At 34.8% G+C, this 23,714-nt stretch overlaps 2 protein-coding genes across 2 annotated transcripts in view; one reads left to right on the top strand and one right to left on the bottom strand.

Annotated features, from left to right (window-relative positions):
* Positions 1-23,714, bottom strand: part of SYN2 (synapsin II) — a 1,726,111-nt gene that overhangs the window by 804,078 nt on the left and 898,319 nt on the right. The gene's annotated exons all lie outside the window — the stretch shown is intronic.
* The window catches only part of TIMP4 (TIMP metallopeptidase inhibitor 4), a 72,343-nt gene that overhangs the window by 977 nt on the left and 47,652 nt on the right, over positions 1-23,714 (top strand). The gene's annotated exons all lie outside the window — the stretch shown is intronic.

Here is a 23,714-nt window from a genome sequence, read left to right as displayed (position 1 = left end):
GCTTCACCTACTTGTTTTGTTAATAAGCATACTATGCCAATACGGGGTCTAATGTTATACCGTGCTTCAGTGGAAGGTCATGTGTAGTATTAATTCAGTTTTGATTACTTTTAATGCTGTGTTTAATGAATGCATTGAAGACAAAATCAGAAAAATGCTATGAATGGAAAACAACCATGTAAATATATTTGCTTTTCTATATTCTTAACATTTTATTTTAATGTCATTCCTATTAATATTTTTTTATTATAAGAATGCCAATGCATTGGACCCCTGTTGCAGGACTAAATGAGGTGCATTCTAGGGAAAACAAAAGAGATAACAGTTGTCTATCAGGTCATTGGGTACACATGGAAGACCAATTAGTACACTCAAAAGTATCTCCCTTAGAGGTGGTCAAGGTGAAATTTCTCAAGCATCAATAGCCCAAAGGGAAAAAAATGAAGAATACAATGTTGGTCACTGTTTTCTATTAGTAATCATTTTCAGTACAATTTCTAATTGTGCGCCATCCATGATTCACTTCTTTTGGGAGATTATTTCCCTTTTCTGAGTTGGTGTTACCATGAGGTTGGTGTATATAAGTTTAAGGGTATACATGAGGGGCGGCTTTTACTGCTGCTGCTGCTGCTGCAAAAAAAAAAAAACCTTAAAGTTAATATTTTCAGTCTTCTGTGTTTCAGGCATTATTTTTTGGTATCTCATTTGCTTGGATCGTAGAGATTGGTGTTTCATAGTAGCACTCTCAAAAGCAGCATAGTATCTGCAGGTTATTGGTTATTGGTTCAAGTCCACTTTTGAAGTACATCTCACAGCTTCATTTGTCAAGTTAAACAGTACAAATCTCTTGAAAGTACAATACTGCTATTTGATAAATACGAGAGTCATAATATTGCAATATTTTCATATTTAAGAATAACCAGTCTGAAATAATCAGAGCAATATCAGATTATACTGTTGTATGAATTTGTATTGTTTTACAGAAATAAGACATAATACTTTTTTAAATTTTCATTGGTTCTTCAGCAATCATGTATAATTATTTCAGCTGATGAAAGAGAAATATGAGTATTCTAGTTCTCAGGGCAAACAATAAAGAAAAATAATTCAGTCAGAAGAAACAAACTTTCTCCCATAGTTTTTAGGACATTACATCCCTAGACACACTGATTATGGCTTGTTTCCAGTCAGTTCAAACAGTAAATGTAACACAAGTTCCTCAAGTGTTAAAAAATTTGCATCTGCATGGAAGAGGGTTTACTCTCTGCATACTGATTAACTGAATAGGAATGTGACAGAAAATCTTTCTAACCATAATAGGAACTGTCTCTTTGTGATGTTTTAAATTATTTTTAAATGTGAGCATGTACATTTAATAAACCATGGGTGAAAATACATTTCCAAAGTAAAATATGGCTCAAGCAGTCAGTAATTCAGAGTTAAGTTCAGTTTTGCCTACTGTCCACAGATAAGCATTTTATTCTAAAATCTGACATAGGGTCCATAGGTTAGTCCTTATCTCAGGTGTACTGTCTGTGTGAGATGCGTATACTGGCTCAGTACGTGCATGGAATACTCCTGTACTCTTCATTTGCTTCATCTCCCAAAAGCATATAAGTTATGCTAAACTGTTTGTGTGTGTGTGTGTGTGTGTGTGTGTGTGTGTGTGTGTGTGTGTGTGTGTGTGTGTGTGTGTGTGTGTGTTTGTGTGTGTGCGAACCAGTGATGTAATGACCGGGACTAATCCTGGACAATATGGTAGTCCACACCAGGGTACATACATACTCCACACGCCTACAGGCAATTTAAAAAAAAAATTACCATCTCCTTAACACCTATCTTTGGGTTTTGAGAAGGAAGCAAACCAGTTAGCAAAAACCCACAGACCCAAAGACTCGGCGAGGAAGCCAAGGTGCATTACTTATTCCTTCCCTTGTAGCCAGACTCATTACTGGAAAGTATCTGTTAGTTTACAGGTTATAGTACCAGTTAGTTAGGCCAGTTAGTTTGCTAAGTTAAAAATTAAACACACTTAAAAATGACTTGCTTTGTAAATGAGGAAATGCAGTTTTTAAATTATTTGTTTCTTAGCTGCAGCTGTATGCTATTCATTTTCAAATACCTTATTTTACTTAAAAGCTGATAATTTGAAATAATTCTGTAGTCAACTCCAGGTTAATGTTAATTTTAATGCCTAAAATCTAATCACTTTATAAAATTTAAAACATTACAATAAATATCATGCAGTATAGCAATCAGATTGAAACGGTGGGTTCTTGTCGTTCATAATAAAATATTTGGAGTTATAGTCATTTTAGTAATATGCAGTACAGGGGCCATGAAAAAATAAACATGTTTGTAAGGATCTTATTAAGGTCAACTGCTTCGGCAACTTTTGTGTTGAAATAAAAATGCGGCAAGTCCAGTTATCAAGATTCATATTAATAGGTCAACAATAGTTTAAGTGACTGCTAATTCTATGAATGGGGGAAGAGCTCCTGCACCCCCGCCATTTAGGTGACATTCCCACACTTCCTGAACTTATATATAGCTACTCCAATGTCACACAACAGTGAAAAAAGAGAAAGTTCCGCTCTCACTGAATTTTGTTTAGATGAGTTTAATAGGTTGTTGATTCCTTCACAGGTTTCCAAATATCACTGGGTGACATGTATAATGATAGAAATGTGTGTATCCTCATATTTCCCTGATACTTCTACACAGAGTAGTGTCAGGATGTTTTAAAGCACAGGTGAACATAACTGAATAATGCAATGCACATGTCATCACTGAGAATCATGGGTAATCATCACCCAGTAGTTTTTTTAGTAACATGTTTTATGTTTCTTTTCATGATTTTAAGATACGAACAAAAGTATCTCATCAGTTTTATACCATGAAACTGCCCATCTACATGTCAGGATCCAGCAGTTTCATAGTAATGAGTTCAGATAAACATGCAGATAGCTTTCTAATACCACTGCATAGCTTTCTGTATCAGAGTTTTGCTTTGCTTTGCTTACAGCTACTCTTAACTGCTGCATGAAATTCCATTATACTTCCCTGTAGAGCTTTCCACTGTGAAGAATTTGGTTTTTCATCCACCCCAAAACCTTCCAATCAAGCCCCCCTTCACATCATTCATCTTTTTCTTTCTCTCCTGGGTCCCAGAGCCAACTGCTCCCCACTACCAAAGACTGTGAAGGTATACAATTTTCTAAGTTTTGACAGCACTTCCACTACCAACTGGGTTATTTTTTTTCTCCTGATGTTATGTCATCTGTGGGAAGGGTCTTAGCCAAGAAAAAGAAATCTAGGCAAATTATGTTCAAGCAGTACCCCGCCAAGGTATACCATAGCTTAATTCACAAACTCCTCTTATGATTCCCATTTCTCGGGTAGTTACATTTGCAGTCAGGAATTCAGAGTCTGGTCCAGGAAATCCAGTCAAGTCTTGGCTTTTCTATATTTTTGGTCATTCTGAATTTATTCATATTTTTAAGATTATCTTTCCTAGCCAGTATGCTTTCTCACATGGCTTTCCAAGATAAAGATCAGTCAATTAATTTATATTTACATGCCTATAGAAGTTGATACATTGCAGTAATAAAATGCAGGCAAACTGTTTGAAATGTTGGGAATCAGAATGCCAGGTGACAGAATGTGCAGAATGAATGGCCACAAATCCAGGTATGCATATTCTTATTTCTACTAGGTTTGGTGATCTCAGAGTTGGTTTATAAGTTTGGGGGAGTCTGAAAGGCTTGTAATTTCCGTCTTTTTTTTTTGCTGAAGCCATGAAGGACCATTAAGAAACAACTAGTCACATATAACTTTAAGTTAAGCCTAACGGAACTGTGGTTAATTGGGATCTTGGAAACCTTAGTGAAAGAGTGACATCTTAAGGCATTTCTTAAAGCTATATGCAGATGTGTACCCATGAGGCTGCCATTGTAATGAATCCTACAGGTAAGGATCATGTTGGGAAAAGGACTTGCACCCTGAAGACTCAGTCTTGATCTTGGGGATCACTTGCAGTTCTGAGGCAGATGCACAGAAAATATGAGAAGGCTGGCAGGGCATCAAACGTTCTTTAAACAGGTGGAACCCTGAGCAGGAAATGCCTTAAACACCATCACCAGCACCTTGCTGTTGTTTGTCCAGGAGCCAGTGAAATTGCTACAGGATATGTGTAATATGACTGTATCTGAGGCTGGAGTAAGGAAGTTTGCTGCAAAATTTCATAGACTGTAACCAGTTAAGCCTGATGTTTGAAAGCCCTAGATGAAAGGCACTATAATAATTCAGGTAAAAAAACAAAGGCATAAGGCATTTCATACAATTGATATACCACAGCTAGAAGGTAGTTAGACCCTCTTTCTAAAATGACAGGCAAGCAACAAGTGTTGGTTTGACATTGTGTTCCTTAGACACAAATTCCCATCTGTTACTGCCACATACAATATAGAAAACATGAACAGGAGCTGTTATTGAGCTTAAGATAGCATAAACATCTTGGAAACAGTCTTAGATAGGTTGAGCTTTTCCTCACTCAAGTTAATAATAAAATACAAGCCATCTTCTAGTAGAACTGAGCAATCTGCATTCTCTTAGATGAAGAAAAGGTACAAATGAGAGTCCACAGCATGGTTGAGGTACTGCAAACCTCCCTATTAAAGTAACTTACCAAATGGTAGTGCATACACAGTGAAGAGTAATATAATTTATATGGAAAATGAGAGAACAAATAACTATAATTGCAGGATGATGAATACTTAAATTTAGAGACCATTGTCACAGTTTACTCTGAGAGGCATACTTCTCAACCACTTAGTACAAGAATTCTGGGCAAAGCCAAAAATAATTAGTGAGAGATAAAAGCTCAAAAAAAAAATATATATATATATATATATATATATATATATATATATATATATATATATTTATATAGATATATATTCTGGGTCTACTTCAGAATGTCACCCATTCAGAATGCTGACTTTCATATGGCCGACACCATATGATCGATATTCCGAAAGACCAACATCCTGAAATAGCACCATTTACCTACCTGTAAACAAATTAAAACTGTGTCCCCCCCCACACCCCCTGCTACTTAAATATTCTCACTCTGAGATTGCACTACAGTGCAGGAAAGGGGAATGTCCCAGTCCTGCACTATTGCGGGGATCTCCGCTATAATTTTTCGGCCTTTCAAACGTTCGCTCATATGGTGTCGTCCATATGAGTTTCGAACATTTGAAAGTTCAAACAAATGAAGGGCTCCAATATATATACACACACATACACATAGATATATATATATATATATATATATATATATATATATATATATATATATATATATTCACTTTGAATAATCGAATGTTCAGAACATCGACTTTCTGATCATCGAGACTAGAACATCGATGTTCAGAACATCAAAAATTCAAAGTGAACCATAAAAAACAAAAGAAAAATATTGCAAGCACTACGTTATGCACTCCCCATGTGGGGGGCTGTGTCCCCCACCCCCCTACTTTAATATTCCAACTCCGAGATCGCACTACAGTGGGGTAAGGGAAATCTCCCATTTACTGCTATATGCAGTAGTGCTAAATGGGAGATTTCCTGTACCCTACCTGCAATGCAAACACTCAGATGGCACACACACACACACACACACACACACACACACACACACACACACACACACACACACACACACACACACACACGCACACACACACACACACACACACAACATTCAGGGCACCTTGTTGCCCTGCATACACACCCAACATTCCATAATCTCACTTACCTAGCACTTCCACTTTAAATCTTCGATGTTCTGAACATTCGATGATTTAAAGGGAACCCATATAAATATATATATATATATATATATATATATATATATATATATATATATATATATATATTACTCTTATAAACTTAGAAAGTTGCTAACATTACACAATTTGCTTTAGCATGCATTTTCTGAAGCATATGAAGTATTAAACTCAAATGTATGCCATTATTTAGAGACTTCAATACTTAGTGATTTGCTAGAAAGCCACACATTTTGTGAGGATCTCACCAAAAAAAATGAAGCAAAAATGAAGACATTCTGCAAAATTCTAGACAGGTGAAATGCGTGCTAATTGGTAGGAGGCAGACCACTTAGGTCTATGCCAGAAACCCAACAGTAGGTCTTCAAATAATCTAAAAAGATCACATGGTCAATGTTGTAAAATGTGGTGGAAAGATCAAAGAGGACCAGCATAGAATAATGCCTTTGATTACATGCTATTAAATGATCACTAACCATCTCAATCATGTGGGTAGCTTGGAACACAGACTGAAGTAGATCTCAGAGTCCATCAGACTCATAAAGAGAACCACACTGCTTCAATACCACACCTTCTAAAAAGCTTCAAGTGAAGGGAAAGTTAGGCATAGTGTGGAGACTTTTCAGAAGGCCTACAACTAAGGCATAGTTCTTGAGGAACTGGGTAATTAGGGCATCTTTTAAGACAGGTGGAAACATGTCAGTATTTAAAGAGGAATGTTATACTTTGAAGATAAAAGTGCTCAAGGCATCTACACAGCACATTAATAACATAGCTGACCTTGGGTATGGTCCATGTGTAGACAGATGCAAATTAAAGTCAACAAACTCATCCACATCCTCATATATAAATCCAGATCACTATTATGATATTTGAAAAAATGTGATGCTACAGGGCTGGTAGGAGAATTATTTTTGACATCTAGTTCCTGGTTTGTAATAAAGTTGCTTTTTCATGCCAAATGACATTTTTTCTAAATTTTGGAGTGTGGAAGTTTATATTTGGCAACAATCATGTAAGCTGTGTTCTTAATATTCATGGTCTTTTCCTTTTTTGGCGGTATTTTCATGTAATCCACTGGTTTATTATGGAGAAAAGGTGTGGCTCTTATATTAATGAATGGACAAAATGTTTGAGTATGGCATTAAATATGGGAGCAACTAATGCTAGAAACAGTGGAGTAGGAGTGGAAAACTGAGGTGGAAGATGTGTTAGCTAATATTGAAGATTTTATTGCAGATTTGTGATACAATGCACTAAAAGAGGTAAAGCATTCTACTAATATTGTGCAGCATTTGTTGCATGGAATAGTTCTAAAAGGTTTGACTGTGTCCATGCAATCTTATTTTGTATTCAGAGCTGATTTTACAGATATTAAACAATGCTGGGAACAGACTGCTCTAAATTGCTCTGTTGAATTTGTTAAAATCTTGATTGATTGTGATAAAAGACAGGTTGAGTTACTAAATGCTAAAACTGGTAGCTGTTTGAATGTAAGCTCAGGGTAATGAATAGTTCGAGGGGGTGTGTTGACCAACAGGTGGGTGAAGTGTTTGCACAGGTTAGAGCCCTGGAGGAGGAGCTGACGCTTTATAAATGAAGTAAGCTGCAATGAGATCAGTAGCACTTTGAACAAACTGATTGGCTCCTATGGGAGTGTGAAGCACTTTGGAGATGTCAACGACCATCATCAGGAAGGGGTAAGGCAACCATTGGAAATGAATGGTATCATCCTCATTCTTTTGGGGTATGCCAAACACAAGGCCAGCAGAAGGGACAGGAGAAAAGTCAAGCAACATGTAAGAAAGAGCAGTCACTGAATACTGTTACATTTGAGAATGCTATAATTGGACGAGAAGAAGGCACAGGGAGGAAAAACTTTCTGAATTTTCGAAAAGGACATAATAAAAAATACTGGTGAGTACAATGTTTCTTATTCTTTTATTGATGATTCTATTTATATCACTCATCCTTTTAATGTTTCTGATTCATTTGTAGTATATGGTGATGTAAATATAAATGACTACATGTTTAATGTGTTAAGAAAAGGATTAAAGTTTATTCCTGTTTCTAGGATATTTCTTCCAGAAATATTGGTGGACTTATAGCTTTTTTATGTAAGTTACAATTGAACATTTTTTTTTCAATTGAGAACGGACAAAAAGTGTCTAAATGAACCTTGGTTAGGCAGTATTGTCACACGTTTAAATTTTAAGAGTCAAAATAAATTTGTACCCCCTTTTATTAATAAAACAGCTTTAGTTTTTCATGATTTAGTTAAAGAGGTGAGTATTGTATATGTTAACACTTTTAAATATGTGATTAAGTTTAATCTTATTAAAGAGGAGTGGAAGGCTTTAAAAACTTTTGAAAGGGATAGAGTTGTAATAAAACTAGGTGATAAATGGGGAAATATAGTGGTGATGAATGTTTTTTTTTTTTATATGAAAATGTGTTTTAATTTATCGCATAATGAATTTGAATACCAATTACAAGAACATAATCCATTGCAACAAATATAATCAGGTATTATGACGATTTGGTTACTAGGAACATTTTGTCTGAAAGGCTGAAAGATTTACTGGTCATGGTGAACCCCCATATTCCCTTATTTTATGCCCTACTAAAGTTCACAAAAATATGGAGAACCCACCTGGAGGCCAATTGTATCTCAGGTGGGGGGGGTCCTACGGAAAGGGTAAGGGAGATTTGGATAAAATATTACAACCTTATGTGATGCATCTTCCCTCCCATGTTAGGGAAACACAGCATTTCCTTAAGGAAATTAAGTGTATCAAGTGGTGGAAAGAGTATTTTTTGCAACAGTTGATGTTAGTAGTCTGTATACCACTTTTGAACACAGATATGGACTAGAGGCCATTGAACATTATTTAATGAATGTTAATGGATTACAGAGTATTTTAAATATAGCTAGTTTTATTTTGAATAATAATTGTTTTTCTTTTGACGGGGCTTTTTATAGACAACTTAAGAGTACGGCTATGGGGGGCTAAGTTTGCTCCCAGCTATGCTAATTTGTTTATCGGATGATTTGAGGAATTTTTTTTGTATAGTGATTCTTACTTTGTCAACAATGTGATGTTTTATAAACACTACATTGATGATTTATTTTCATAGCTCAGGGCTCACAGGAACAGTTTGTTGGTTTTACGCAGACTATACAGAAGAATTCCTTTGCTTTATCTTTTACTTATAACATGCATGATAATACCATTCATTATTTGGATGTTAAGTTTTATATTGTTAATGATACAATGCATTCTACGTTATACAGAAAAGAGACTTCTGTGAATTCTTTTTGTATGTATCTTTATTTATTTATTGACATTTGTTAACTGGGTTAGTCCAACTGGGCCTGAAGCCAATTTTCAGTGGAGACCTGAGGAGGAAAGTTCCAGATTACAAAAGAAGTTTCTTATAATATTTACGTACAAAAAGCATTTACAGTCCAAATAGTAATTCATGCTACAGGATAAAAGACAAATTAGAGTTCAAAAAATCAAAGCATAGATGGAAAAAATAAGCAAATGTAAAGTGCATAAGCAAAGAGAATTAGTCTTAAGAGATAAACAGTAATATACATTTCAAATTTTAATACTTCATAATGGAGAGAAGGGGTTAGCTAAGTATACATATATTAGGTACAAGTACTGAAATAGGGGGAGAGTGTTGCAAAATTTTCAAGTGGTATGAATATGATATGGGAGAGAAAAGGAGGTTGGGTCATGGCAGGGGCAAGTTTTGGTGTTGAAAAATACAGTTTAAGTTCTTTTTTAAAGTGTAGAGGATGAATGATGGAGTGAATGTGTACAGCGAGTTTTTTCCAGGCTTGAGCAACAGAGTGTTTATACAGAAGTTTACCCACATTTCTTTGGATGGTAGATATCTAGAAGTTTCTGGTTAGAGATACATAGGGGCCTAGGTGGGGAGTAGTGGGATACAAGGAAGGATAGAGCAGGGCATGAAGATGTTTTTTGTAGAATAGTGTGTACTATTTGAAATTGTGATAGCCAGAGTTGTTGGGGGAGTTCAAGCCATTGGAGGGCATTTAGTGCTAGGCAGTGGTGTGAGTTATAAGGGGAGTTCATAATGAATCAAGCTATTTTATGGTAAGTTTGTTGAAGTTTGAGCAAGGTAGTGGACTGCATCTAGTGCACATCCTGGCCACTTGATAAGATCTATCCCCTATGGTGAATTCTATAGGGCTAGAACTTTATGTTCGGATAAGATTAATTTCCAGACAGTAGCTGTGGATATAGTTGATAGATTATTATCTAGTGGTTATAATTACAATCTTCTCGTAGCTGTGGATATAGTTGATAGATTATTATCTAGTGGTTATAATTACAATCTTCTCATTACATCATGGCAAAAGATTGTAGATAGAGATAACCAATTTACTCAGAAATATCAATGTGGTGAAAAGGTGTGTGGAAATTATAAAGGGGAATAGGAGGATATATATTTTGTGACTCATTATGCGCGGTTTGTTGAAGGTGTATCATGTATCTTGAGGAAAGATTGGTATATTATTATATCAGATGTGATATATAAGAATTTGAAATTACATACTTCATATAGCAATTTACCTAGCATAGCAATTAGAGTTGTACACACAGATATTGTAGTGATGTTTTGGGGTTTTAGTGTAAGGGCTGCATACTTGTAGCTACTTAGAACAGGAAACTACATGCGTCATTAATGGGAAGATGTTCAAAGTTCCAGGAGCATTTAATTGTTATCAGACAATGGTGGTGTATAGGTTACTTTGCCCCTGTAATAAGCTTTATATTGGAAGACCATATATTAGCTTAGGATGAAGATACATGAAGTCATCCGAGATGTCAAAACTAATTGTCCTACCAGACCTGCAGCGTCACATTTTTTTCAAATATCATAATAGTGATCTGGATTTGTTTAGGTTCTATATAATGTATGTGTTGACATGTTCTGATTTATATTTAGATCCTTCTGATATGTTATTACAGAAGGATAGTTGGTTTATTTTTACTTATGATACTTTGCAACCAAAAGGCCTTAATAATGAATTACTTATAAAATATTTAATATAACAGCTTTGGAAATATCTTGGAACCTCATTTCATAGAAGTTAGTATATGAGTATTTTTGTATTCAACATGTTTATTGTTATTGTTATTATTATTGTTATAATGATTATTATTCTATGAACTCATTTGTTTCGACTGAAGTATTTTTGCTTTATGTGTTCATTTAAATTCATATGCATTCTGGTACATTCTGTTATTCTATTGTTCTATTTAGTAATGTTCCAACTGATAAACTATATAAGTGCTTTGCTGTGTTTAAAACTTTTATACCTTGAAGGCATATGCCGAAGCGCTAGTTCGTTTTTGTTTTTTACACATTGTTCCTGGTTTCTAATAAAGTTGCTTTTTTGTGCTAAATTATATTTTTCTAAAGCATTGAGTTAAGTATCTGAATTTTGGGAGCTGTGAGTTCACAATGACATAATTGTTTTTCTGGTGTAACTAAGTAAATAAAACTCTAGTATAGCAAGCATATGGAAGCTGTAGCTGTGCTACTATCACCTTTCCAACAGTATAACCTTCTCACTAGTATGCTTTGGTATACAACTTCTTAGGAGCTCTCTTATAGCTATTCCATAATTCACTGCATGGTTGTACTGCATTTCTTACTGTGTTTCATATGTAAGTCTGTGTCCCACCCGGGCACTGTTCCAGATATGTGGTACATACCTTTTAATCTTGTGCAATAAATCTGGGCAAATCCAAAAATAATGGGGGGGGGGGCAAGGCTCCAAAATTAAGACAATTTTTACATTTTCCTCTTATAAACTTAGAAAGTTTCTAGAATAAAAGGTTTTGTGTTATCATATATTTTCTGAAAGATATGAAACCTGAAACTGAAATGTCTGTCATTAGTTAATGAACTCAGTCCTCCTGTATTTGCCAGCAAACCACATAGATTTGCAGAATACCACACATTTTATGGCCAGAAGACCAAAACTATGAAGCAAAAATATGGACATTCTGCAAAAATCTGAACATTCGAGAAGTATGATGTGGTACATTCTGTTTGCCAAGGAATTTCTAATGTATATGAGGAAAGCTATGTTTTTGTAAACAATTATACAACATATATTTGACTTAGCCTATATTATTTGGTTGTGTCTTGTGCAATTGCATTTTGATTAGCACCTGTTTGTTTTCTCAGTATACTTTTTGCTCATATGTGCACTCAGGAAAATGTTTGTTTAATTGTAATTTCTCAGAGCAGGAACAGTGTAAGATGAGGAACACTTTTATACTCACCCAGGTTAGGATCATGAACACAAAATCTACTTACTATTTCCAACATCCCTACTCAACAGATGACATCACAACTGAACAACAACAGACGATTAATTCTAAATAACATGGTAGAGCATGGGTTTCAGATGGTAAAGGTCATATGGTACAATAAACAAAAAAAAAGATACATGAAGGGTTATATAAATAAAGACAAAATATTCCAAAACAAGAATACACTGAATATTTGGATACCAACTTATCAAAACGTTTCCAAAATTGTTAAAATAAGTAAATTAATATAAGGGTAACAAAAAACTTTCTACTTTAAAACAAATGATAGTAAACTAAATTTAAGTCCTCCAAATCCACACAACTTGTTTAACAAAATCTCTTCTCTCATCATGACAAGATTAAGCTTCAATCTGTGTGCCATGGAATCTGCCATATTCCAATATACCAAGAAAGCTAAAAATTTGAATTCTTAACAAAGATAAAAAACACACAAAACCATAGGCTCACTGTGAAATTATACTTTTAGAGATGGAATAAAATTATCACACTAAATTTGCGTGTATAAATATGTGTGTGTTTGGGGTGTGCAACTAAGAATTACACTGACAAATAACAGAGCACGCACATTCCGTAGACCAAAATAAGAGTGCATCATAAAATACAGCTTCACACGGAATATAATCCCTTCAATCCAGCATGATTAGCAATGAATTCACAAGAAATTTTTTGCATGATCTTGAGACCATACTGAATTAATATTGAAAAATCAAGTTTTCCACGTAAGAAATAAACTCAAACTGATGAAAAGCAAAATGACTACTAAAGTAGAATAAGAATAATCAAACTCCATTGATTTTTTTTCCATACCAGAGTAGTTGCTTAACTGACCTGAGAAAGAATGTTACTGAATCCAATTTTTGAATGCTATGTTTTATGTCTTCATCATAAACATAAATTGTTTGTATTGTATGTGTATAAACTATCATTTCTTTCTTTTTTTGAGTTAAAAAAAAATCCAAAATTTAATAAGAGTTATTAAATATTTATGCAGAGGTGATTAATTTAGAATGCAAGGCTATATAATTCAGAAATAATGAAGATGTTAGAAAAGGCACATAATTATCCATCCTGTAGCAATTAAATCATTTAGTAAACTGATTAGAATATTTACAATCTCAAGCAAGCATACAGTAATTTCTGGAATGTTATTAACAAAGCATGGCATCGATGGTTACAAAGAAAACATAAACCTGCCCTTAAATAACCAAAAGGTACCATATAAGATACACACACACACACACACACACACACACACACACACACACACACACACACACACACACACACACACACACACACACACAAATGTCTATTAACTACACAAAATATTTCACAGTACCTAACTTAATGCATTCAGTGTTATATACAATACACAAATTAACAAATTAGTTTAACTGCAAAAAATGGATATACACACAAATACATTTTATGTGTGTATTAACATTTTTTGAGATCTACAAGTGAAAGGATACTCAGCCTTTGGCCTCATAGCTTTACTTGTACCTAGACATGCACTCCACAAGAACTACCAACACCATATCATACCTTAATGTTTACTCGCAAAGGTAACAGTCAGCCTGCCAGAGCTGTTTTTCTCACATCAAATATGCAGTGAGCCATCAAAGAACAAGCTGGAGCAGTTCATTTAAACAGATCTAAATTTCTGAAGACTTACAAGTCACAATTTACCCCTCTTCACTTTTGTTCAGCTTTGGTATTTTTCTTGTTGCAGTTGTGAGTAGTCTGCCACATATGCATGGGAATGATGCAGTAAACACAGACAATACTTGCCTGTAATACTGTTTAGTGGAAAGCATTTAAAATGTGGCTTCAGAAAGCATGCATAATGAGATAGCTAGGGCCAGATTTTAAAATAAATCTTTAATGATTTATTGTACATTTAAAATACCACAGATATAATGGACTCAACTCTTCATCTTATGAATACTTCAGAAGGCATTTCATGTGATTAAAGACTTAATGCACCGTGCCCCATTCACTAGAGAGGAAATAGTTAGAAGAAAACAAAGAAGCTGAGATTTTGTATGAATAACCTGTTTCAGTACATGTAATTAAACATGCATTTCCTTTAGTAGAAAAACCATAACAGTTCATTGAAATTAGCTAAACAAAGACAATGCTTTCCTGTTCATTCTATTAGTCGATGCTGCACATTATTGTAATAAGAGGCAGGAGGTCACTGACAAAGAGAACAAAGTATTATTTTTTTCTAATTGAGAGAAATCAAGAAATCAGAAGCAAATAATATTCATATTCAGTTGTTTTACTTTTTTTTCGCTCCTAACCCCTTACCCGACTTCAAGTCCTATGACCTATTCATTTCCTGAGTTGAAAGCCACATTCATCAAGAGTCAGAGACATCATGCATATCTTAAGTGAAGAGATTTTAAGTGTCCTACCTCCCTGTGCATGCTTATTGGCTTCTAATAACCAAAACTAAAATCAGTATCCAGGTAAAGGTCAAGCCAAAATGTAAGAAAAATGTGTAAGAATTCCAAAACGTACTTGAAACACCATGGCTGAAATAATAAAATAATAACTTTAATAAAAATAATAAAAAGTATTTGGTGAGCACTTTCATGGTACAACACACTGCTTTTTAAGATCAGTAAAATTACAAAAGTGTAACACACTTGCTTTTAAAATCCGAAACAACCAATCAGCTACAAATAATCAAATTAGGAAAATAACTCTCATCCAATCAAAACACTCAAAAAGTGCAGAAATCAAACTACAGATCTGTGCAACATAGCCAATCAGAATCATTAGCTATGTGCACAAATCATAGTTCAAGTTGAGCCATAACGGCCAATCAACCTAAAACAGGAAGTATTGCTGTCATTCATAGTAATCTAACCAATCAAATAACTATCTATGAATACAAATCAAAATACAGATCTAAGCTGTAACAGCCAATCAAGTACAACAGGAAGAAATGCTTTCATACATAAACTATAATCATGAAGCTAAACAAATAGTAAACTTAGTGTCTCAAACCACGATTCTTTAGTACAGGTTTGACAGATAAAGCTTCATTTACTTCTCCTTTCTACTTTACTTTTTCCAAACATCTCTGCATTTCTCTCCCCACTTTCCTTGTGTCTTTTCTTCCACTATTACTCCCCTCCCTACTCCTTGTACTTTCCTAAAAAAAAAATTGTGTTTTTTTTCTTTTTCTTTTTGCTGTATTGTTGTCACTTGTAAACTATTATCTATGTCCTTTTGTCTATACATGCCCAAAAACCTTGATTTGTTTTAAATTGACTGTTCTTTGTGGAGCTTTTCTCCCCGGGCCTCTACTGAAAATGGACATATATCCAGCTAGACTAGCCCGGTCAACAAATGTTAAATAAATAATAAAAATAAACAATTTAAACCAGGAAAGCTGTCAGGTTTTAGACACATGATCCATTTAGGTTCGGCACACTCAGTCCTATTCCTTATATCACTACCCCTCAAATTTAAGTGAACAACTTTTAAAACTAAAATCTAAACATATGATCAGCCCCATAGTTGTTCACATGGCTCAACAAAGGGTTCTCGCTATAACTTTTATGTATATCATTAATGTGTTCTAAAATTCTGTCTTTAAAAGGGCAATTTGTCTTCCCTACATAAAAACATTCACAAGCCTAACACTTCACATAGTAAACAACATTTATCATCCTACAGTCAGCATAAAAAATAAAAAAAAAAATTATAACTCATTGGTGTATGTAAAAAAAAACTGCTAATCCAAATGTGGCTGCATGCACTGCAAGATCTCAATGTCTGACATGACACTAAAAGAACTTTTGGGTCTTGTGCCTAAATTTTCTTTTTGCAACAATGTTTTGTTGAAACAACAACTTTGCTGTAGCCATTTTAACTGTGAAGTTACCCAATTTGTTCATGAAGAAATTTCCTTGTAGATCTTGCAGTGCATACAGCCACATTTGGTTTGGCAGTTCTTTATTTGCTGGAAGCCACCATTGGAGCCAATGCGCACATTATTGCACATCATGGCCCCCCATCGGTCATTACAGTAGTATAGCTGGCACCAGGTCACAGACTAAGAGACTGTGGACCATTTTCAAGTGAAACTGCAAGCAACTTATCAGAATGTCTCACCAACATGTGGAATCAAGGGGGTTGTACGGAATGCCTACTTCTGTGGATACAAATACATGTGCAGACTTAACAATGTTAGCTACAGGGATCTTTTGGTGACCTACAGAGGGCACATTAGGGATATCACAGGCACCAGCCTTATAAAATGTAAACCAATTCCTTGATTTAACATTACAACTTGAGGAGGAGTGTTGCTGCTTTTTTTTTTTTCAAAAACAGTAGAGACGTGAAAACTACATTGGCCTTTGATGATATATCATATTTCCCCGAAGTTTGGGGAGTCATAGAATGAATGTGCTGCTATCAAGGCCCCACCTAGACCAGAGAGCTTGTGGTATAGCAACAAGAAGCGTTTCCAATTCCTAAAGCGCTAGGTGGTCTATAATGTTCACAGAGTTCTTTATAATGTGCTCGTGCACCACCTGAACAGTTAACATGATTCACACATCTGGCCTAGACCAACAGTTACAGCAATAGAACTTCCCAGAGGGCCAACCCTATGGGAGGTGCACACACATGGAAGCTAGGCAGGTTCATACACGTAGGTGTCATGCAAGCAAGAAACAGGTGACATATGATATGCTGTTTTTCATGTGATGCCAGGTATGAGATAGAGTCTTGGTTGATGACCATCACAGAACCGTAAGACTATGCAGAAACTGAGAGGATAATTCAGAGTGTATCGAGATACTGAAAGAATGTTTGTGATGTCAAGAACCGCAGGAGGGATAGTACAGTACAGTACAGTACAATACAGCCCAGAAGAATATTTGTGTTTGTATGCCATGCTATACAACATAGCATTGTGAAGGCATCTAGTGCAGCAGGTGAACATCATGTCAGGACTTGCTACACCAGCCATAGCAGCAGGAGGAGATGGTCATATTGGAGAGTCAAGGCAGAAATATACAAGAGCACTACCACAGCTGAGGCAAAGGTGGATACATTACACTGCAGTACTGGCAAGGAGGTTGGATCCAGTCAATGGTGGGCAATAATACAGACAAGAAAGGATAAAATGATGCATGTAGTATTACAAAATTCACAATCATTTTTTTTCATGATGGTGGATGGATTTGTTATGCTGTACATCAGGCATCACCATACCCACAAAGCTTAAGTGATGGGCAGGCCATAGTCATAATCACTTCCACAAGTAGTGAGACACAGTGATAGATGACTGCAGTGATGGTGGAAAGTGTTGTAATGGTTCAATGCAGTCTGTAGCAAGGAATGGGTATAACTATAGACCATGCTCCTGTACAGATGGGTGCATCCCATAAATGTATATGTGTATTGATGGGTAACAGGGAAGAGCTAGAACAATGGGTGCAGAATGCATGCTTGTAGTACTACAGCCATGTCATAGCACCACAATGCAGTGTGCCTACAGGTAACAGAAAATAACTAGAACAATGGGTGTAAACTGCATGCTCGTAGTACTACAGCCATGTCTTAGTACCATAATGCAGTGGGCCCATAGGTAACAGGGAAGAGCCAGAACAATGGGTGTGGAATGCACACTCGTAGTACTACAGCCATGTCTTAGCACTACAATGCAGTATGCCCATAGGTAACAGAAAAGAACTAGAACAATGGGTGTAGACTGCATGTTCATTGTAGTACTACACCCCTGTCTTAGAACCACAATGCAAGTCAATGTCATGGAACATGTGATTCATAAGCATGCATTAGTGTGCACAGGGTTATAATTTTGCTTCTTAAATAGACCTGATTGGGGCTCCTTGGCCACTATATGGACTAGGAAATGCTGGGCTCCAGGCTGATCTGCTAGGGTATCAGGATTTTCCTGTTCTTCCTGCACACAGACTTTAGGAAGTCCTGGTGGGGTAAAGGATGTCCCTTTGCAGAAAGTGGACACCTGGCATGAACTTGCTGGAATACTGAGTGATGCCACTGAAATTATTTATTTTGATAAGTCCTGCTGGCATAAGTAGAATGACCATAAGTGTCACAGAGCTGGGCTGTTATGTGATTAACCAGTTTTGTTTCCCTTCTTTGCTGTGCTGAATTGTGAGACAAAATATTTCATTATTACTGGCTGTAGTACTATATACTGAAGAACTATAAGCACTCATCAGGGTCAGTGCAGCTTAATATTTGTTTCCAAGCTCAATGCGTTAGGTCTAGAATTAATTCATCTACTGCCTGCAAGTTTTGTATCCATCTTGTGATGGTCATTGGGGGTTAGTCATTTCTTGTGGAACAGACTGAACAATGAATAGGATATAGTCACTGCAGAAAAGTTATGGACTGATATGAAAAAAGTTTTGTCAATCTTCTTTTTGTGTTTTTCCTTAATACGTTGGTGTAGAGATCTTTGGTGTGCTCATATGTTTTAAAAATGAAGTACAAACAAAAGTTCAGGAATGTTATGGTGGACTGGTAGTGGAGCTATAACCACTATTCAGTGGATGTTACTCCTAGAAACTGGTATTCATTATGAGTTTTATAACCAGCCAGGATTCAGCACCATCTCCTTTGTTAGAACTGTTGCCCTGTTATGCGTACCTTCTGTTTGTAGGAATAGAAGAGATGATTAAAGATTTAACCATGATGCTGTAATGCAGTTTCTGTTGGATCATATGTTTTCTGGAAGCTTATTATGCCATTGAAATTTATGGATATGGCACATGTACTTATGACAGCTCTGGCAGTGTTGTGAGTTTATATTGTGTGTCCTTAGCTGCATATGCTGCTATGTATGATAAAAAAAAGGATTGCATGGCAAATCATATGGACTGGACTTAGATTTGTTTTTATGTCACGTGCTGTTAGAAGTAATTTTTGCAATCAGTGAATGGCTTTAGTGTTCTGAATGAGCTGTTGTCTGCCATTATAAAGAAAACTGAATGCAGTCTATGTAGGTGTCTAATTAACATCTGGTTTTATTCACATTGAGCTTTGCACTAAAAATTGTTGGTGTTAATTTGTAAAATCCCTTTCATTTATGCACACCAAGGTATGTATAACTAACTACACAAAGGCATGATACATAATTTGCAAACAGCTCTTTATACACAGCTAAGATAACTTTTCTTTTATGTATTCCCACTGAATTAAGATTAGTTTTATTAATAATTGTGTAGTGTTTTGCACTATCTGGCTTTTTCCATGTTTACGTCGATCAGTTCTTCAATTTGTATGTTTTACATGCCTTTTACATAATTATTAGGCTGTTGGTTATCTATATACTTTTGTGATGTTTCTGTAACTCTTCCCATAAATTACCTTGAGGCTTGATCATGAAAAGTGTCTTCAGGGCAGATAGCATACTTAGTCATCAAACAAGAAAACAAACAGGTCAGATTACCATAGTAATCACAATGGTGAGTAGTACACTTTAATGACTGTTTGGAATGGATATTTACACTAAGTGCAGTTGTCAGAAACATTTGCAGTGATGTTCCCTTACGACAGTCATTGGTGAGTAAGTGAGTCTAGAAAACATGACAAGAAGGAAAAATATGTTGGAAGTGATCAACTGTATCTTTTTCATGGTTATAGATAAGTGACTGGACTAAGTAAATATTTGTCTAAACGTAACATGAGTGGTAGCTTGTTAAATGTAGGAAGAGACACAAAGCTTAGTAAGTAAAATTAATGCATTTCATGCTATAAGGGACTTATATCCTGTCTTAATTTGCACTATTAGAAATTTGGTCATCTTATACAAAATCTTTAGAAATTACATTTTAAATGTGTTATGGTCTGCCATAATTTTTTTTAAACACCTTTATTAAATTTTCACATTTAAACAATGTTATAGGTATACATACATTAACAGAAAAGAAATAAAGCATAAATATTTTTCATTATTTTCATGAAATGGGCACATACATGCTTCATTTTTAACAATTATCATTCAATTCAACATTACATAAATTGTTTAATTCCCGTCTTCCCTTAAAGCTCACTCCTCTTCCTGAACATTATTCTGCATATATTATTCCATCAAATTCCATTCATTTACTTGTAATTTGCTTCATTCCTTTTCTAAAGATTCCACTACTGGTTATTTTATCTCCTTTACAGTATTCAGTACCTCAATTACAGCTGTCTTAGATTTTCATTTCCCTGTTTTAGAAATTGTTCTTTTTAATTTATTTATTTTTTGGCAGCCAGTAGCAATAAACTTAGAAATTCCTTACTATAGCTGTGAAATCTGGATCCTATATTCCAACTCAAAAGAATAATTCATTTAGTTGTGATTTGCTTCTCTACCATATGTGGCAAACTACTCCATAGGGAATTTCTAAAATCCACCAAGTCATTACATTCTTAACATGCTCCCAGCTACCGCGTTGTGTTCCATCACTTCTCTAGCATTTGCTATCTACCTGAGGAAATAAAGTCTGAAATCTGTTTGCGGTACGAAATACTTATGCAAAGACTTCCAAGCAAAAATTCTAAACCTTCTAGACTTTGTTGGATACTTGGAAGCCATACTGATGTCCTCCCATTGCTTCTTTGTATATCGCCTTACCATTCTCTCTTCCTAAACTTTTCAACTTCCTCTGATTGATTCTTATAGTTATCATTCAATAGGCTGTATTAATTATCCTTTTTTAACAGCAGCTTGTGGTTAGACTCAACTGAAAAGTCTACCAGAGCTGGTCCTTAACTTCTCTTTGCCTTTACTATGTTATCAATCCCTGGGAGGGAAGGCAGTCAATTAACCAAAAACCTAAAGGAAGTCATAGAAAAATAACTTTGTAAAAAAAAGTTACTATAGCTAATACTTTGAAATCAATAAACTACCATCTTGAGTAGCATTCCAAGAAAAATAGCAGTGAATTTAAGAGCATTTAAGATTTGTTTTGATACTTTTATTGGAAGCAATATGATATAATAGCTTTGGTACACATACATTACTAAAAAAGAAATCATAATCACAGCTTTCACTCTGATATATTGATTTCTGGTATTCATGACATGGAAATAATTATGCAAAATCCCTTTAAGAAGGGTATGAAAAATATTTAATGCCTAGAACAATCAGAAATGAATCAGAAAAATATTTAATACCTAGAATAATCAAAAATGAATCAGAAAAATATTTAATACCTAGAACAATCAGAAATGAATCAGAAAAATATTTAATACCTAGAACAATCAGAAATGAATCAGAAAAATATTTAATACCTAGAATAATAAGAAATGAATCAGAAAAATATTTAATACCTAGAACAATCAGAAATGAATCAGAAAAATATTTAATACCTAGAACAATCAGAAATGAATCAGAAAAAAATATTTAATACCTAGAACAATCAGAAATGAATCAGAAAAAAATATTTAATACCTAGAACAATCAGAAATTAACATGGCCATTACATTAATCAAGCTTTTTGCAGGTCATTTAGTTGTAAACTTGAGAACTGGATGCAAAAACCTATGGCAGCAGATTATTTTGGAGTAAGAAAGGTTTTGCAGACACATTCATCTTGTTAGCAGAACAACACAATAATCTCAATTGATCTGCAGGTGTGGGATGACTTCATTTGTTTGTCTTGTTCGTTTGGAGTTATTTATTATCTCATGTTTCACAGTTCACCTTCTCAGTATGATGTGCCTACTTAAGGAAGACTACACTGCTGGCTTCAAATACTTCCTCTGGAAAGTCATTCCAGAAGCCCCCTTTTTGCTCTTGCTGTATGAATTACTCTAGTTCTTTTTGATGTTAATGCATTGATATGTTAATAATATGTTAATATTTTAATAAGTTAAGAGAACGTATGAAATAAATATGTGATATGCAAGAACTGAGGGAAAATAATAATGACTTACCATGACTATAGTATTGCTCACAATATGGAAGCTTAGCTCCAATATAAAAAAATGAAAATTAATGTGCTGAGGAGTAAATTGCTTAGAAGGCAAACAGAATATTTGATTCTACATATTAAGGCATAGGGAGGTATGTAGACATATCATATGCATTAAAGTAAGCAACATTAAGAAAATAGTGCTGATTTTATTGGTTCTACAATGAACAATGAGAGAAACATATGTTGACTCTGAGATTGCTGTAATGTATAAAAGGGGGTATTCTCTGAAATGCAGACATTTCAGGCTTAGGATATTTTTCCCTCATTGCACTTAATTATTTGGAGTTCCAGGACTCACATTATTGGGTCTCAAAAATCCAGATGTGGAACCCATAGCAATCTATTGTGTTTTTACTAATATTGTTTCAGAATTAAATGAAATATTAGTTAGACACAAGCTTTTCTCACTAATACAATTTTGTTTTCAAATAAGCCCCAATATTAATACCACTATCCTCTATTTCAGTTTGTAGAAATAAAACATTATGAGTTCTGGTATAATCACATGGGCATCATTACATACAACTAAGTGCACCTGAAGGGTCTATAATGTATTGCTGCAGTGTTCCCTTACCAGCAAATGATGTTAGCAAGTTAAATAAATCACCTAAAACTATCATGTCAGACCTACCCTCAAACTTTGCATTACAAATACACTTTCTGTAGTCTTGCAACAGATACTATTAACAATCCAATTAAATATGGTGCACCAAAGTCATCTGACCATATGACATACAGTCATAACTTTTTGTGACTGCTCTAGTGAGAAAACCTTTATTTTCCCTAAAAATAGGGCAATCATTTGTAATTTCTCTAAACAGATTCATAATATACTCTCTAAAAAAGACCATTAGAATGCTAATTTTTTTCTGAACAGTAGGAAACATGAAACTCTAATTAGTCTGGTATTACTGACTGGCTGTAATCCTCAATGAGTTACAAGAAAATAAAAAAAAAATACAATGGACTAGATAAAAATATGAGGCAAAATCAGGGATGTTCTGCAAAATAATGGAGTGCTGAGAACTATGGACAGTCTTATTAACAAAGTGCTCCTCTATAGAACTAACAGCTTTATCTGCTGTTAGATACTTTGTTCTGCCACACTATTTGTTTTAAATGTGGCAGAATGAAGTTCTAACAGCTTTTAAAAGGTGTTTTGCCTTCTTCTGTTCTTTGCCAGATGGTACTGTCCACTTTAAGAACACAGAACAAGACCCAGTGTTAGTACTTAGGTGACATTAACAAAGTTTTGTTTAGCACCACCTAAACACTGTTAAATTTGATGTTGCTCTAGGGAAGACATTAACAAATGTATCTTTTTTCCCCAATTTCAGAATACAATTGCAGTTCTCCATGTACTACTATAACACTCTTCCCTCATTTTCTCTATTTATATTTGTAAAATTTCTGTTACTGAAAATGTAATGCTGTTTCACATGATGCATGTATACCTTTAAATCATTGTATTGTCTACTACCTGTAAATTTGTT

Source organism: Protopterus annectens, chromosome 7.part0 (genome assembly GCF_019279795.1).
Source record: "Protopterus annectens isolate FY-2018-M chromosome 7.part0, PAN1.0, whole genome shotgun sequence".
Taxonomy (NCBI): Eukaryota; Metazoa; Chordata; order Ceratodontiformes; family Protopteridae; genus Protopterus; species Protopterus annectens.
Note: the sequence above shows the minus strand (reverse complement) of the source record. Positions and strands in the feature narration are given on the sequence as shown.